The sequence below is a fragment of the Chiloscyllium plagiosum genome, unplaced genomic scaffold (genome assembly GCF_037043375.1).
Source record: "Chiloscyllium plagiosum isolate Xiang-an unplaced genomic scaffold, Cpla_swu_hap1 HiC_scaffold_10, whole genome shotgun sequence".
NCBI classification, from domain to species: domain Eukaryota; kingdom Metazoa; phylum Chordata; class Chondrichthyes; order Orectolobiformes; family Hemiscylliidae; genus Chiloscyllium; species Chiloscyllium plagiosum.
The window spans coordinates 8,411,067-8,424,749 of NW_028270148.1; the positions used below are offsets into that span (position 1 = coordinate 8,411,067).

Consider the following 13,683-nt stretch of genomic DNA (forward strand, 5'->3'; position numbering starts at 1 on the left):
TTACAGGATAATGAGAGGCCTGCATAGATTGGATGTAGAGAAGATGTTTCCACCAAAAGGAGAGACTAGGACCTCAGGCACAGCCTCAGAATGAAGGGATGACTCTTTTGAACTCAGATGGCGACGAATTTCTTCAGCCAGAGATGATGACTCTGTGGAACTTATTGCTGCAGAAGGCTGTGGAGATTGAGTGTACTTAAGACAGAGATAGATAGGTTCTTGATTGGTAAGCAGATCAAGAGCTGGGAGAAAGGCAAATTAATGGGATTGAGGAACATATCAGCCATGATCAAATGGTGGAACAGACTAAATAGGCTAAATGGACTAATTCTGTTTCTATTTCTTATAGTGTAATGGACTGGCCTATCTACACTAATCTCACTTTCCAGCCCTTAGTCTTGACTGTTATGACATTTAAAAGTTCATCCATGTACTGTACTTTTTAAAGGTGAGGTTTCCTGCCTCTATTTCTCCTTCCCCCATATTTGTCCCTAGTGCATTCCAGACCCCCACCCTTTGGATGCCAAAATTTTGATTCAAATTTTCTCAAAATCTCCTGTCCTTAAATTTGTTATGCCCCATTATTATTACAGCTGAAGGTAACAGCTGCTTCCTCTGCACCCTGTCTATGCCCCTCATAATGTTATACACCTCTATCAGGCTTCTTCACTTTTTTTTGTTTGAAAGAAATAATCCCATTTCTCTTTATAGCTGAGATTCTCCATCCCAGGCAACATCCTGGAGAATGAAAGAGAGAACTGCAGATGTCGGGGATTGGAAACAAAGACATTTGCTGGAGAGACTCAACCGGTCTAGCAGTATCTGTGTAAGAGAAATTGAGCTAGTGTTTCATGTTCAATAATCCTTCTTCACAAATACTAACTGTGCTTTCTGTTCACAGAAGTTTCCAGATCTTCTGAGTTTCTCCAACATCCCAGTGGATATTGACTTTGTCCAGTCAGATAATTATTTTTTAGATGTTCAGTTATCACAATAAGAGATTTGAGTCATTTCTCTACTGCTGACATCAGACTAACAGGTCTAATTCTTATTGTTTCTCTTTCCTTTCTTAAATAGTGGGGTTAAGTTTTTAACCTTCCCATCTGGAGGTATTTTTTCCCAAATATACATAATTTCGAAAGATGACCACCAATGTATCTAACGCCAACTCCTTCAACATTCTGAAATGTAGATCATTGGGATCTGGGAACTGATCAACCTTCATTCCCATTCATTTCCCAATAACCATTTTTTAAACTAACTTATTTCATTCCCTATTCTCATTAATGTAGTTATTTTAACAAGGTCAGCCAGCTGAACCTCATAGAATATGAGTTCCCTGATTGGGCTATTAATCTGGTCCAATCAGGGAGTCCTGACTGACGGATAAAAAGGTGAATATCAGAGATGCTGACACTTTAGTAATTGATGCTGAATGAGCCAGCATTGATATCAAGGACTATTCTTGTGTTAATAAAGGGCACCTTACTGACAGATACTGGCCTCTGTGAAGTTATTTAGATAGTCTCTTGTATCGAAAACTCTGGGAGATTTCTAGTATGTCCCTCTGTGAAGACAGACATAAACTTCTCTGCCACTCCCTCAGTACTGTCCAAGTGTTACGTTGAGTAATGTGCTCAAGTGACTGGAGGAAGAAACTAGGGTGGTCCTTGTCCCAAATATTCTCTGGATTAAAACCAATTATTTTTATGCCTGTTGTCAAAAGCATGTGAGAAAAATGTTACAGGGTTAACACAGCCTGTTTCATTTTGTTTAGGAGGGAGGAGTCCTTGTTTGAATTACAAGAACTTGAGAAGGTGGATTTTGCAGCTTGTAAAACAAAATAAGTTCCAAGTGTAGATGAATCTGTGTGCTCTGGTTTCCTGAATTAAATTCTTCTGCTTACTTTCAGGTAAGCATGTTGTTAGTCATATGTGTTCCCAAACCATCTGGTTCCTTCCTTGCTAATTGTTTGCGATGTTAAAGGTCAACTGTCTTCCTATTAGAAAGGGGTTGGTGGAGACTGATGGTTGGTCAGGGCACGGAGAGACAGAGTCTGGTTAGATCCACACGCATATGACAATTCTGTGATGACAGAATATATTGTTGACGCAAATTTGATAGATGATCATGATAAAGGGTGTGTCCCCTTTAAGAAATGTCATTAAATATTTAAGGATTGAGGCCTGTGGGAGAACAGCTCTTGGAGGAATTCTTGCTCACACCTCTCAAGAAAGGGTTACTGAATCTCAATCAGGCATAAATTCAGGTAGCTTTGAGTTACAATTCTTTAGTGAGCCATAGAGTCAAACAACATGGAAACAGGCCCTTCAGTCCACAATGTCTATGCCAACCTGCAAACATCAAACTACACTAATCCCATTTACCTGCATTCGCTCTACAGCCTACTGTGCCCCAGAATTTAAAGTACACATCCAGATGTTTCTTCAATGTTTTAAGAATCCCTACCTTCAACACACTCTCAGGCAGTGTGCTCCACAGATCTATCGACATTTGGATCAAATTATTTTACTCAAACCTCCCATAAGCCACTTACACCCCATCCAGTCCTTTTGTACCCTCTGGTCTTAGACATGTCTGCCATGGGGAAAATATTCTCATGCTCTATTCAATCTATAGCTTTTGTACACTTCAATCAGATTCTCCCTTAGCGTCCTCTGCTCCAAGGAAAGCAAACCTATCCTATCCAATCTCTCCTTACAACGGACACTTTTCATCTCAGGCCACATCCTGGTGAATCTTCTCTGCACCCTGTCCAATATAATCACATCCTTCTGTTAGTGTCCAGAACCACACACAATATTCCATCTGTGCCTTCCACATATATTCCATCTGTGGTCTAACCAATATTTTGGAAAGTTGTAATATGACTTTCTTGTTCCTAGATTCTACATCCAAACTGATGAAGGCAGGCATCCCATATGCCTTCTTCCCCACCCTGTCTACCTGAGCTGACATCTTCAGGGATCTATGGACTTGTGCACCAAGGTCCCTTTATTCCTCAGTACTCCCCAGGGATCTACCACTCACTGTGTGTATATCCTTCCCTTACTAGACTTTTATTACACTATACCTATCTTGCTGCCATAGGAATTGTATCTGTCCTTTCAATGGGTCAATTGTGGTCTTGAGTCCCTAAGTGGTCAACCAGTGACACACAAGAGCAACCTCCTGCTCTGGTAGTATTTCATCAACACTCATGGAACAAAACAATAAGGTGAACTCTAATGACTTGGTTGTGGTTTGGTGATTGGTCCCTACAGCTCTCTGTGTCAAATGAATGTGCCCCAGGACTTGGCTTCCCCACCTGCTTGCGGCATGCAGTCGACACTGTCCTCCCACTTGCAGCAACTTCCATCCCACACATTGGGACCTGTTGGCCTGGCTCTAATGAAACCCCTTCCATGTACATCTAGGTATCAAATCCATCAATGAAGCTGCATTGAGTCAACCACCACAGAAGCTGCCCTTCAAATCAATGGGTTTGTGCTAACCTGTCCATACGAATCTCATTTTCTAACACTTGACCCATAGCCTTGAATGTTATGGCCTTTCAAGTGCTCATTAGAGATTCACTTTTCAAGTTGGTGAGGTTTCTTGCCTCAACAGTCCCCCCAGTCTGTGCCCCCATCACCCCCAGGTGAAAAAAGACCTTTCCTCAAATTCCCTCTAAATGTCCTGTCCTTAATCCATGAAATAATGGCCCCTTGTTACTGACCCTTCAACTCAGGGCGACAGCTGCTTCCTATCCATGGGTTTCTAATGGCTTTGCTGGGACTGGAGGTCTGCTAGTCATCTAATTGACCTGCAACTTTCCTGGAGGTGGGGCTTCCTCGAAGATGGGCAGAAGTCCCAATCTGAACCAATTGAGAGAATGACGACTGTTAAACCAGCTCAGGGTTTTGTAGCTTTGCACTGGCATTCTCAACCCTCAACTTGGGAGATTCTGGGCAGGGAATTTGTTTCACAAAGAAAGAGCAAAGCTGGAGAGTGGGTTTATGAATCAAACTGAAAAGGACAGTCAAATATGTGGAAGCTGCATCTAAAAGTGGAGTTTAAATGAAAGTTGGATTGAACAGCCTGCTTTGTTTTGGTTTTAAATCCAGTCAGACGCAAAAGCTATCAAATAAAACTTTCTCTTTCCAAGAACGTTTTCTTGAATGTGTGACTTAAGAAGTGCATGATGCATTTCTAAATCATTTATTGCTCAGAAGAGCAAGAGCTTTAATTCAGAGAGATTAACAGGAATGGAACGGAAAGATAAAGTCATGAGTGACACATTCCATCGTAGAGAGACTGAGGGAGAAACATGGAAATATACAAGCGAGGTTTGGAACACAGGATATTCAAGACTGGAAAAACTGATTTCTGACCTGGGAGATACTTGTGCACGAAATAAAGATAGCTAGCAGGTAGGTACAACAGAAATCAGGAAGGTTCATGGAATGTTGGCCCGAATTTCAAGGGAGTTGCGTATAAGAGTAGGGAAAACTTACAGTAAGGTGCTGTACAACTGTGCAACATGCTGGCGAGACCACATCTGGAGTATTCTAAGCAGTTTTGATCCCCTTATTTAGGGAAATATTATTTCGTCAGAGGCAGTTCAGAGAAGGTTCACTCAGATGACTCCCGGTATGGAGGGATTGTCTTGTGAGCAGAAGTGATCTCATTGAAACATGTAAGTGACTTGATAGGGTAAATACTGAATGGATGCTTTTCCTCATAGTAGAGTCTAGGAGGAAAAGGCATCATCTCAGAATAAAGGAGCACCAATTTAAGATCAAGATGAGGAGGAATTTTCTTCTCTCAGATGGTTGTGCATCTTTTGGCCCAGAGTGCTGTGGAGGCAGAGACTTTCTATTTACTTAAAGCTGAGCTAGATAAGTTCTTGATCAATATGGGAATCAAAGAATATGAGGAAAGGACAGGAAAGGGGACATAAGAAATGTTGGATCAGCCAGAATCCCATTGAATGCCAGAGCAGGCATGATGGACTGAACTGTCTGCTTCTGTTCCTATTTCTTCCAGTCTTCTGTCTACCTGCTGGATGGTCAGAGTACACTCTAAGTGATTAATCATCTCTTCAAGTGTTCTCTGTGCAACATAAGTCAGAGATGGGCAAAAATGAAAACAATGGATATGGAAGTACAAAGAGAAGCAACATAGAATGGCTGAGAAAAAGAGTGTGGGAGACAGTATAATGAATGGAAAGGCGCAGAGTGACCAGTACCTGAAAACGGAGCAAACTTAGGGTATTGGGCTATGAGGGAGTGAGGCAGAGTAATTAAGAGAGTACAATGGAGTAGAATTAATTGGAAAAGGCAGTTGTAAAGTAACAGAGAACATGTGTAAGAAATAGAGAGAGAAAAGGGAAGAAAATGATATCTGGACAAATATATGAAAGAGATAAACCAAATAGAGGTGGAGAATCTCTCACACAGTGTGAAGTGGAGAAAAAAATGAGGAAAGAAAAATCGAGAGTGAACTGGAGAGCTCCTCAAACCCGCTGATATTCCTAAATTAACACTTTACAACAGCAAAACAATCAGTTCCAATCCCAGCAGATAATTTGTGTGCAACTTACCAAGAAATCTGTCAGGTAACGAGTAACTCACTGAATAATTCGCAGTCCTATTGACATCCATGATCAGTTCAGTGGAGCCAGTGAAAACCAGACACTGTGAGGTGTCAGCTCACCAGACAAACTGAACAAAGTTACCTCTCAGTGAGGAAAAAGAAGTTTTCCTTATTCGCTCAAAAAATAAAATTGGACTGTTTGTTGGAATGGAAACTCTGCTGCAGTGGTCTTCCTGCTTTTGTACTGAAATTAGTAACTGCTGCCCTTATCAGTGTTAAACACTGGGCTGAAAGAATGTTGCTATTTCCTTGCTATCATTTCCTCTAATTGAAATTATTGAACTGAAAGACACAAGGGAAGGGGCTGCAGAGAGAAAGATATTGCAGTCAAATATCATTCTCTGCACATATTGGAAAAAACCGTTAGGGCACTTGTTTGCTCTGGGTGGGTATGATAAATGTCCATGATTATTCTGCTTTTGAATGAATCTATTAATATCAATTAACAGCTTGAGTGAAGGACTGGAAAATGACCTCGACCTCTATGAGAGGATAACCTTGGGGACAGGAGCAGTGTTTTCAAATCAGAATAGCAAGAGCTGAAAGCATTTTTAAAAAATGAAATTGCAATTAATTAATTAACTCCAAATATTTGCTTTGAAACTGAAAAATTTCCAATCCTGTGATTGAATTTTTAGTTTCTGCTGAGTTTTACCAGGTTTGCAGGGTTAGGTGGAATGAACCGGAGATTGAGACGAATGGCATAATCTCTTTCAATGGGCTGGAATGGTTAGAATGGGCTGAAAGGCCTGCTTCTCATAGAAATCTGTGAACTTTCAATGGATACTTTTTGAGTTGGAGGAAGATTTGTCATGGCGTTCCTCAGGGCTCTATACTGGGCTCTTGTTTTTCCCGATCGGTATATTAATGATCTGGAACTTGGTGTGCTGGGGGCTGTTTCAAAACTTTCAGATGAAACTAAACTTAGAAGGATTGCAACTGTGAGGAGGACTGTGGGGAACTCCAAAGGAATATTGACAAGTTGGTGGATTGGGAAGATAGGTGTCCAGAAGAGCATTGAAAGAATTTAAAACAAGGGTTACCATTCTAAAGGCGTACAGGAGCAGAGGAACCTGAGTGGGTATGTGCACAGATCATTGAAGACGACAGGATGGGTAGATCAACTAGGAGAAAGTGAGGACTGCAGATGCTGGAGACCAGAGTTGGAAAATGTGGTGCTGGAAAAACACAGCAGGCCAGGCAGCATCCGAGGAGCAGAAGAATCGACGTTTCGGGCATAAGCCCTTCTTCAGGAATGAGGCTGGTGTGCCAAGCGGGCTGAGATAAAAGGTAGAGGGGAGGGAATTTGGGGGGAGGGGCACTGGGAATACGATAGATGGAAGGAGGTGAGGGTGAGGGTGATAGGCCGGAGAGGGGATGGGGGCGGAGAGGTCGGGAAGAAGATCGCAGGCCAAGAGGGCGGTGCTGAATCCGGGGGTTGGGAATGTGATAAGGTGGGGGAAGGGGAAATAAGGAAGCTGGAGAAATCTACATTCATCCTGTGTAGTTGGAGGGTTCCTAGGCGGAAGATGAGGCTCTTCCTCCAGGCGTCGTGTGGTCAGGGTCTGGCGATGGAGGAGGCCAAGGACCGGCATGTCCTTGGCAGAGTGGGAGGGGGAGTTAAAATGTTCAGCCACGGGGCGGTTGGGTTCGTTGGTGCGGGTGTCCCGGAGGTGTTCCCTGAAACGTTCCGCAAATAGGCGGCCTGTCTCCCCAATGTAGAGGAGACCACATCGGTTGCAGTGGATACAGTAAATGATGTGTATGGAGGTGCAGGTGAATTTGCGCCGGATATGGAAGGATCCACTGGGGCCTTGGAGTGAGGTGAGAGGGGAGGTGTGGGCGCAAGTTTTGTACTTCTTGCGGTTGCAGGGGAAGGTGCCGGGAGTGGAGGTTGGGTTGGTGGGGGGTGTGGACCTGACGAGGGAGTCGCGGAGGGAGTGGTCACTCCAGAATGCTGATAGGGGTGGGGATGGAAATATATCCCTAGTGGTGGGGTCTGTTTGGAGGTGGCGGAAATGATGGAGGATGATACGATGTATCCGGAGGTTGGTGGAGTGGAAGGTGAGGACCAGTGGGGTTCTGTCCTGGTGGCGATTGGAGGGGCAGTGTTCAAGGGCGGAGGTGCGGGAAGTGGAGGAGATGTGGTGGAGAGCATCGTCAACCAAGTCGGAGGGGAAATTGCAGTCTTTGAAGAAGGAGGCCATTTCAGTTGTTCGGTATTGGAATTGGTCCTCCTGGGAGCAGATGCGGCGGAGGGAAAGGAATTGGGAATATGAGATGGCGTTTTTACAGGGGGCAGGGTCAGAGGAGGTGCAATCTATGTAGCTGTGGGAGTTGGTCGGTTTGTAGTAAATGTTTGTGTTGAGTCGGTCGCCTGAGATAGAAATGGAGAGGTCTAGGAAGGGGAGGGAGGAGTCTGAGACGGTCTGGGTAAATTTGAGGTCGGGGTGGAAGGTGTTAGTAAAGTGGATGAACTGTTCAACCTCCTCGTGGGAGAACGAGGTAGCGCCAATACAATCATCGATGTACCAGAGGAAAAGGTGGGGGGTGGTGCCAGTGTAGCTGCAGAAGATGGACTGTTCCATATATCCGATGAAGAGGCAGGCATAGCTGGGGCCCATGCGGGTGCCCACGGCTACTCCTTTGGTTTGGAGGAAGTGGGAGGATTGGAAGGAGAAGTTTTTAAGAGTGAGGACCAGTTCAGTCAGTCGAAGGAGGGTATCAGTGGAAGGGTACTGGTTGGGTCGGCGGGAGAGGAAGAAGAGGAGGGCTTGGAGGCCTTCGTGATGGGGGGATGGAAGTGTATAGGGAGTAGATGTCCCATTGTGAAGATAAAGCGTTGGGGGCCGGGAAAATTATGGAGGAGGTGGAGGGCGTGGGTGGTGTCCCGAACGTAGGTGGGGAGTTCTTGGACTAAGGGGGACAGGACAGTGTCGAGGTATGCAGAGATGTGTTCAGTGGGGCAAGAGCAGGCTGACACAATGGGTCGGCCGGGGCAGTCGGGTTTGTGGATTTTGGGCAGGATGTAGAAATGGGCGGTGCGGGGTTGTGGCGCTATGAGGTTGGAGGCGGTGGATGGGAGATCTCCTGACGTGATGAGGTTATGGATGGTCTGGGAGGTGATGGTTTGGTAGTGGTAGGTGGGGTCAAGTTCAAGGGGGCAGTAGGAGGAGGTGTCCGCGAGTTGGCGTTTAGCCTCAGCGGTGTAAAGATCGGTGCGCCAAACTGCACCTCCCTTGTCTACCGGTTTGATGGTGAGGTTGGGGTTGGAGCAGAGAGAGTGGAGGGCTGCATGTTGTGAGGGTGAGAGGTTGGAGTGGGTGAAAGGGGTGGACAGGTTGAGGCGGTCAATGTCGTGGCGGCAGTTGGATATGAAGAGATTGAGGGCGGGTAAGAGGCCAGCACGGGGTGTCCAGGTGGATGGGGTGTGTTGGAGGGGGAGAAGGGGTCATCCGAGGGTGGGCGAGAGTCCTGGTTGAAGAAGTAGGCACGGAGGCGAAGGCAGCGGAAAAAATGCTCGATGTCGAGCCGCGTGTCGAACCCATTGATCCGGGAGCATCGGGGGATGATGGTGAGACCTCTGCTGAAGACTGATTGTTCATCCTCAGAGAGGGGGAGGTCTCGAGGGATGGTGAAAATACAGCAGGGCTGGGAGCTACGACCTGGTGTGGGGCTGGAGCTGGGAGTTGGGTGCGGAGTTAGGCATGGGGGCAGAGTTAGTCGTGGGGGTGGAGTTGGTCGTGGGGACGGAGTTGGTCGTGGGGGCGGAGATCGACGTGGGTGCGGAGATCAAGGTGGGGGCGGAGATGGGTGGAGACAGCAGTTAACAAAGCATACAATAAGACCATAAGACTGTCAAAAATAGGAATACCCCATTCAGCCCCTCGAGGCTACTCAATAGGATCTTGGCTGATCCAACAATCATCATACCTACTTTCCTGCTCTGTCCTTATAACTCTTGGTTCCCTGACTTATCAAAAATCTATTAAACTCAACCTTACACAGGCACAAGGACTGTGCCCCCACAGCTCTCTGTGGCAAGGACTTCCAAATATTTCCAACCATCAGAGAGAAGAAATTCCTCCACAGTGTTAGAATAAAATAGAATAGAATGCCTATAGTGTGGAAACTGGCCAGTTGGCCCAACAAGTCCACACTGACCCTCCAAGGAGTATCTCACCCAGACTCATTCCCCGAACCTAGCCGACACATCCCTGAACACTTTGGGAAATTTAGCTTGACCAATTCACCTAACCCACGCACTGTGGGAGGAAACCAGAGCACCCAGAGGAAACCCCCACAGGCAGAGGGAAAATGTGCAAACTCCAAGCAGACAGTTGCCCGAGGCTGGAATCAAAGCTGGTTCCCTGGCGCAGTGACGCAGCAGTGCTAATCACTGAGCCACCGTATCACCTGAGCCACTGTGTTCTTGTCTTATTAATATTTTTATTGTGTATGAGTACCTGGGGAACCAATGCAAGTAAGTGGGGTTAGGGTACAAATTAGTTGTGATTAAATTAAATATTGCAGAAATAAATCCACAGAGGCTGGTGACACGTCACCTAGTCACCCTTCATTTACATATGGAACGCCCTTGACACTGATCCAACTCGCTCAGAGCCAGCTCTCAGAGTGTTGGACTGTCTGATGCTCCTGGTTTTATCTGTCAGCTAGGGCTCCTTGATTGGATCAGATTTATTTTTCTTTATTTATTCACGGGATGAGGGAGTCGCTGGCTAGGCAGCATTTATTGCTCATCCCTAATTGCCCAGAGGAAAGTTAAAAGTCAACCCCATTGCTGTAGGTCTGGAGTCACATGCAGGCAAGAACAGGTATGAGCGGCAGTTTCCTTCGCTAAAGGACATTAGTGAACCAAATGTTTTTTTCCAGCAATCGACAATAGATTAATGGTCATTAGAACCTTAATGCCAGATATTTATTGAATTCAAATTATACCACCTGCCATGGAAGGATTCAAACTCAAGCCCCCAGACATTATCTGGATCTCTGGATTAAAAGTCCAGTGATGGGGGGATTCAAGACGGCAGTGACCCAGCAAGACTGAGTGTGTAGTGTTCTCCCTAAGACTCAGGCAAAGTGGGGTACCCGTCTTCACCACACCCTTTAAATCATTTTAGATAGCTTTTGCCCAGCACAGTGAGTCATTGTACATCAAACTTGGACAGTTTGGTGTTGTTTTTAAAATGACTCAGGGCAAACATTCCCACAGTTCGCAACAGACAGGGACCCCTCCCCCACCCCACCCCCACAGCAGCAGAGACGTCCGCGGCCGCCTCAGGGGAGTTACCTGCAGAGGTGGGCCTGATCTCCGGGATCAACAAACTCCAGGAAAAGATCAACGGCTTCATTGAAGAATCCAAGTCCTGGTGGGAGTTGTTCTCAGTCGTACTGCAGAAGCATGACCAAGAAATCCAAAAATTGAACAGCGCGTCAGAGTGGCGGAGCCAGGGCTGCGGCCTCGGAGTCAGCTGCCGAGTCGTCCATGGGTCAGGTCCGGGCTCTCGAGCAGCGAATCCAGACCCTGGAGGAGAACATCGACGACCTCGACAATCGGGACCATCGAAAAAAATACTCGGTTGCTGGAGCTTCCCGAATGGGAAGAGGAAGGCCAGCTCACAGTCTTTATGGAACAATGGCTCCCTCAAATATTAAAGTTGGAGTTGGGATCAGGGCTAGGTGCAGGAGGTGTGGGCCCACCGGGTTGCTATATGCAGGCCAGGGTCGGACCAGCGTCTCCACCCAGTTCTATTCTGGCTCCAATGTTATAGAGCTAAACAAATGCTTCTGGAAGCCTCCAGAGTCATTGGGACGGTCCCCCAGGCCATGATACAAAAGAGTTCCAGGATAATGTTATTTCAGGATTTTTCTCCAACTGTGCTCCGCAAGAGGAGGGCAATCGAAGAGATGAAGTTACATTTAAAAGACCTAAATATTCCATACTCTATGCGTTACCCAGCAACGCTGCGCTTCAGCCACAATGGATTGTGTATAACTTTGGATCACCGGACAAAGCTAAAGAATTCTAGGACTCTCCTAAATAGACTGTGGGACTTAAACCGTACGGATAACAATTTTATTTTGCCTCCCCCTGTCTATCCTTATTTCCTTCTTTATTTCTTTTCCCTTTTTGTCTTTCCTGGGGATGGGGGGGTGGGGGCTTGTTCTTTACTCTCTCTTTTGTTTCTTTTTTTACAGGCTGTGCGGCCTATTCGATTTGTGTGTGTGTGTGTGTGTGTGTGTGGGGTGGGGGGGAGGTGGTTTGTTCTGTTTTACCTGTCTTTAGTGCGGGGTTTTCTTCTTTGTCATTTTACTCAGTCACCTAATACTTGCGGGGATTGTAACTTTGTAGTTTTATATAGTTATATTTTGTATTACCCTTGTTCAATGCATCTAGGTGTGGTTGGGGGAGGGAATGGGTCACTCACTTTTAACTTTGTCTACTCCATTCGAGAACACCTGGGCCAAGGGCAGGGCCTGAGTTCGAAGAGGTTATGGTGAGGTTATTGCCAGGTAGACATGCCCTCTGGGAGCAAGGGGGAAATTCTCCCTTCAAATATGTTCTGTGTTTTTCTTTGCACTTAGGAATAGTTTTTAATTGTGTTGGTGTAAAATGTTTTAAAGATTTCTCTCATTTGTGAATTTTCTCTGGTTTTTATTCAAAGTATCTTGGGTGGGGTTCTTGAGTCTGGACGATACATATTGATCAAAGCCCTAATACATGGGGAAGAATATGGAATTTTGAATCTTTATTGCCCCCAGCACACCCCTTTAAATTTGTAACAGAAGCCTTTTCTAAGTTGATGGCTTTTGGGGCCCACCGTACAATTATAGGAGGAGATTTTAACTGCATTATGGACCCAGAGATAGATAGGATGCCTAAGAGCACTTTGGGTATATCTCTTAGGTCTAGACAATTGGCAGATCTGAATAAAGAGCTAGGGCTAGTAGATGTGTGGAGGTGCCTTCACCCTCAGGGTAATGTATGATATCCTATTATATGTTTTGGTTGTTTGTAGGATAGATCAGTAGTTTATTGGGTTTTTCACCTTTTTCTTGTTTGTCATTTCGGTTATTTTAAAATTTTATTGTCTTATTTATTTAACCTTATATTGGTGTTTATACTTGTATTACTTTTGTAATTTTGTAAAAAAAAACTTTAAAAAGTTTTCTTTTTTCAATAAAAGTATCTATAAAAAAAAAGTCCAATGATAATATCACTCAGCTATTGCCTCCCTAATTAACAGCCCCAGTCAGGGAACTCAGACCCTATGTTATCCAACTCGCTGACCTTGTTATAATCACTACACTTGGGACAAACTTGAGGGACTGAATGAAGAACCTGTTTACATTAGAGTGCCTTTGTAAAACAAATTGAACATTTTGTAATTCATCTGTAAACCATCAGAAGAATTACAAATTATTAATCATGTTTATCTTCTTAAACCCTGATCCATGACACATAATCCAGTCTGGCAATTTATCTAGGGCATTCCAGACTCCTGGATGGCGTGTCAGCAGTATACTGGCTCAGCAAGCTGTTGTCTTTATATCTCCCATATTGTGTGACTAATGTGGAAATGAAGGCATAATGGTAAAGTCACGAGACTGATGACTGTGGAGACTCGCGCTAATCCTCTGGGGAGACTGGTTCAATACTCACCAAGGTAGCTGGCAGAATTTAAATTTGTTTCATAAATTCTGGAATTGAATGATGAAACTCTCATCAATTGTCATCTACTCCACTCCCCATTCCTTAATCTGGTTCACGAATTTCCTGGAGGAAAGAAACATGGCATCAATGACCTTTTTTGATTTTTTATATTCCTTTGTATGAGATGTTGGCATTACTGGCCACAGCAATATTTATTCACCATTCTTTATTGCCTTGGTCAGAAATCACCAAATTAGATATAATTCCAGGCTGTGGATGTGGATTTGAACTGTCATAACATTCAAGGCGATGAGCGAAGTGCTGGAATGTGGGATTCGGGTAGATAGATT

The 13,683-nt window shown here is 45.0% G+C and overlaps 1 protein-coding gene across 8 annotated transcripts in view; it reads right to left on the minus strand.

Moving 5' to 3' along the window:
* The window catches only part of LOC148148903 (uncharacterized), a 56,533-nt gene extending 43,100 nt beyond the window's left edge, over nt 1-13,433 (minus strand). For 4 of the 8 annotated variants that reach the window (XM_087991100.1, XM_087991099.1, XM_087991098.1 and 1 more), the window contains exon 1: nt 5,606-5,797. The gene's annotated coding sequence lies outside the window, so the exon portion shown is untranslated. Of the gene's footprint in view, nt 1-5,605; nt 5,800-13,342 lie in introns of those variants that run through there. The other 4 variants (XR_015758346.1, XM_087991106.1, XM_087991104.1 and 1 more) reach the window with 3 other exon arrangements.
* Nucleotides 13,434-13,683: the final 250 nt, after the last annotated feature.